Raw genomic sequence first — 4,788 nt, forward strand, 5'->3', positions numbered from 1 at the left:
CCGCCATTTTATCATGAGCTGATCCATTCTCTTATTTAGTCCCACTCCCCCGCCTTCTCACCATAACCCTTGATGCCCTGGCTACTCAGATACCTATCAATCTCTGCCTTAAATACACCAAATGACTTGGCCTTCACTGCTGCCCGTGGCAACAAATTCCATAGATTCACCACCCTCTGACTAAAAAAATTTCTTCGCATTTCTGTTCTGGATGGGCACCCTTCAATCCTTAAGTCATGCCCTCTTGTACTAGACTCCCCCATCATGGGAAACAACTTTGCCACATCCACTCTGTCCATGCCATTCAACATTCAAAATGTTTCTATGAGGTCTCCCCTCATTCTTCTAAACTCCAAGGAATACAGTCCAAGAGCGGACAAACGTTCCTCATATATTAACCCTCTCATTCCCGGAATCATTCTAGTGAATCTTCTCTGTACCCTCTCCAACGTCAGCACATCCTTTCTTAAATAAAGGAATAAATAAATAAGGAGACCAAAACTGCCCACAGTACTCCAAGTGAGGTCTCATCAGGGCCTTATAGCGCCTCAACATCACATCCCTGCTCCTATTCTCTATTCCTCTAGAAATGAATGCCAACATTGCATTCGCCTTCTTCACTACCCACCCAACCTGGAGGTTAACCTTAAGGGTATCCTGTACGAGGACTCCCAAGTCCCGTTGCATCTCAGAACTTTGAAATCTTTCCCCATTTAAATAATAGACATATATGTACTTTGATAATAAAATTTACATTATCCTGGTGGGGAGATTTGCGAAGGCTACTGAGGAGACTTTAAACTAGAATGGTTGGGGGGTGGGAATCAAATTGAAGAGACTAGGAGAGAGGAGGTTAGTTCACAAATAGAGAAAGCTAGTAGATGGTGTGTGAGGGAGGATAGGCAGGGGACAGAGAATGGGAGCACATAGACTGAAGATGTAGGGGAGAAGGAAGAAAAAGATAACAAAGTTGTTTGCTCTGTTAGGAACAAACAGAGAGTAAGAGGTGGAGAGTTTCTTAAATGCATCTATTTTAATGCTAGAAGCATTGTAAGAAAGGTGAGTGAGCTTTGAGCATGGATTGATACCTGGAAATATGATGTTGTAGCTATTAGTGAAACATGGTTGCAGGAGGGGTGTGATTGGCAACTAAATATTCCTGGATTTCGTTGCTTCAGGTGCGATAGAATCGGAGGGGCAAGAAGGGGAGGTGTTGCATTGCTTGTCAGAGAAAATATAACAGTGGTGCTTTGGCAGGATAGATTAGAGGATTCGTCTAGGGAGGCTATTTGGGTGGAATTGAGGAATGGGAAAGGTGTCGTGATGCTTATAGGGGTGTATTATAGACAACCTGATGGGGAGCGAGAATTGGAGGAGCAAATTTGTAAGGAGGTAGCAGATATTTGTAGTAAGCACAAGGTTGAGATTGTAGGAGATTTTAATTTTCCACACATTGACTGGGAAGCCCATTCTGTAAAAGGGCTGGATGGTTTGGAGTTTATAAAATGTGTGCAAGATAGTTTTCTGCAGCAATACATAGAGGTACCAACTAGAGAAGGGGCAGTGTTGGATCTCCTGTTAGGGAATGAAATAGGGCAGGTGACGGAGATATGTGTTGGGGAGCACTTCGGGTCCAGTGATCACAATACCATTAGTTTCAATATAATTATGGAGAAAGATAGGACTGGACCAGGGTTGAGATTTTTGATTGGAGAAAGGCTAACTTTGAGGAGATGCGAAAGGATTTAGAAGGAGTGGATTGGGATGATTTGTTTTATGGGAAGGATGTAATAGAGAAATGGAGGTCATTTAAAGGTGAAATTTTGAGGGTACAGAATCTTTATGTTCCTGTTAGGTTGAAAGGAAAGGTTGAAAGTTTGAGAGAGCCATGGTTTTCAAGGGATATTGGAAACTTGGTTCGGAAAAAGAGAGGGATCTACAATAAATATAGGCAGCTTGGAGTAAATGAGGTGCTCGAGGAATATAAAGAATGTAAAAAGAATCTTAAGAAAGAAATTACAAAAGCTAAAAGAAGATATGAGGCTGCTTTGGCAAGTAAGGTGAAAATAAATCCAAAGGTTTTCTACAGTTATATTAATAGCAAAAGGACAGTGAGGGATAAAATTGGTCCCTTGGAGAATCAGAATGGACGGCTATGTGCGGAGCCAAAAGAGATGGGGGAGATTTTGAACAATTTCTATTCTTTGGTACACACTAAGGAGAAGGATATTGAATTGTGTAAGGTAAGGGAAACAAGTAGGGTAGTTATGGAAAGTATAATGATTAAAGAAGAGGAAGTACTGGTGCTTTTAAGGAATATAAAAGTGGATAAGTCTCCGGATCCGAACAGGATATTCCCTAGGACCTTGAGGGAAGTTAGTGTGGAAATAGCAGGGCCTCTGACAGAAATATTTCAAATGTCATTAGAAATGGGGATGGTGCCAGAGGATTGGTGTATTGCTCATGTTGTTCCATTGTTTAAAAAGGGTTCTAAGACTAAACCTAGCCATTATCGGCCTGTGAGTTTGATGTCAGTGGTGGGTAAATTGATGGAAAGTATTCTTAGAGATGGCATATATAATTACCTGGATAGACAGGGTCTAATTAGGAACAGTCAACATGGATTTGTGTGTGGAAGGTCATGTTTGACAAATCAATTGAATTTTTTGATGAGGTTACTAGGAAAGTTGACGAGGGTAAAGCAGTGGATGTTGTCTATACGGAGTTCAGTAAGGCCTTTGACAAGGTTCCACACAGAAGGTTAGTTAGGAAGGTTCAATCATTAGGTATTAATATCGAAGTAGTAAAATGGATTCAGTAGTGGCTGGATGGGAGACACCAGAGCACAGTGGTGGATAACTGTGTGTCAGATTGGAAGACAGTGTCTAGTGGTGTGCCTCGGGGATCTGTACTGGGTCCAATGTTGTTTGTCATATATATTAATGATCTGGATGATGGGGTGGTAAATTGGATTCGTAAGTATGCAGATGATACTAAGATAGGTGAAGTTGTGGATAATGAAGTAGGTTTTCAAAGCTTGCAGAGAGATTTAGACCACATAGAAGAGTGGGCTGAAAGATGGCAGATGGAGTTTAATGCTGATAAATATGAGGTGCTACATTTTGGTAGGACTAATCAAAATAGGACATACATGGTAAATGGTAGGGCATTGAAGAATGCTGCAGAACAGAGGGATCTAGGAATAATGGTGCATAGATCCCTGAAGGTGGAATCTCATTGGATAGGGTGGTGAAGAAAGCTTTTGGTATGCTGGCCTTTATTAATCAGAGCATTGAATATAGGAGTTGGGATGTAATGTTGAATTTGTATAAGGCATTGATAAGGCCAAATTTGGAGTATTGTGTACAGTTCTGGTCACCGAATTATAGGAAAGATGTCAATAAAATTGAGAGAGTACAGAGGAGATTTACTAAAATGTTGCCTGGGTTACATCTCCTAAATTACAGAGAAAGGTTGAACAAGTTGGGTCTTTATTCTTTGGAGCGTAGAAGGTTGAGGGGGGACTTGATAGAGGTATTTAAAATTATGAGGGGGATAGATAGAGTTGACATGGATAGGCTTTTTCCATTGAGAGTGGGGGAGATTCAAACAAGAGGACATGAGTTGAGAGTTAAAGGGCAAAAGTTTAGGGGTAACATGAGGGGGAACTTGTTTACTCAGAGAGTGATAGCTGTGTGGAACGAGCTTCCAGCAGAAGTGGTTGAGGCAGGTTCGATATTGTCATTTAAAGTTAAATTGGATAGATATATGGACAGGAAAGGAATGGAGGGTTATGGGCTGAGTGCAGGTTGGTGGGACTAGGTGAGAGTAAGAGTTCGGCATGGACTAGATGGGCCGAAATGGCCTGTTTCCATGCTGTAATTGTTTATGGTTATATTGAATTTTGAGAGTTCTATCTACGGTATTCATAAGAAGGCCTAACTCACAAGTATCTTCAAAGTTTTTTTCTGTGAATGGTATATTCTTCCATTTATTGCAGGACTCTTTTAAATGATGGGAAGGACCCATCTTAACTGAATTTCAAAAGGAGCACCATTGAGAGCATCCTGACAAGCTACCTCTTCATCTGGTATGGGAGCAGCTGGAAGTCTCTACAAAGGACTATGCGAATGGTTGAGAATATCATAGGGGTCTCCCTACCATCCATCGGGGACATTTATCAGCAGCACTGTGTATGCAAGCCCTTAGTATTATCAATGATCCCACCCATCCATCAGGTATCTTCTTTGACTTTCCACCATCAGATGGGAGACTCCGATTCATAAAGACAAGAATGGTCAGGATGGGAAACAGTTTCTTCCCTCAGGCCATTAGGCTTCAGAACTCCCTGCTGCATCGTATTTGAAGTGCCACCAATTAATTTGTTCTGTACCCTACAATATTTAATTTATACTCTTTACTTTATTCATGTATGCATAATTAATTTGTAGATTTAATTCCTACTTTCCAAAGTTATTCCTATGTGTACTACTCCGCTTTACTCTCTGGTCCGGAGAAATGTCTTGTATGATGGCATACATGAATATAGTTAAATGAAGATAAGCTTGACTTGTCTCGACTTTATCATCCACCAGCTGTCATTGATGAATCTACAAGAACAACACAAATAAACTTAACTGGTTATTTATACATTTAAATAATCTTGTTGAAATTCATACACTTTAACCTTCTCATCTTTATTCAAAGGAGGAGAGAGCCCCATAAAATAATGTTAATACAGAAAGTTTCATACATCATGGGATCGACTGTACTTCAGAAAGGATTTCA

This window comes from Mobula birostris, chromosome 18 (genome assembly GCF_030028105.1).
Source record: "Mobula birostris isolate sMobBir1 chromosome 18, sMobBir1.hap1, whole genome shotgun sequence".
NCBI classification, from domain to species: Eukaryota; Metazoa; Chordata; class Chondrichthyes; order Myliobatiformes; family Myliobatidae; genus Mobula; species Mobula birostris.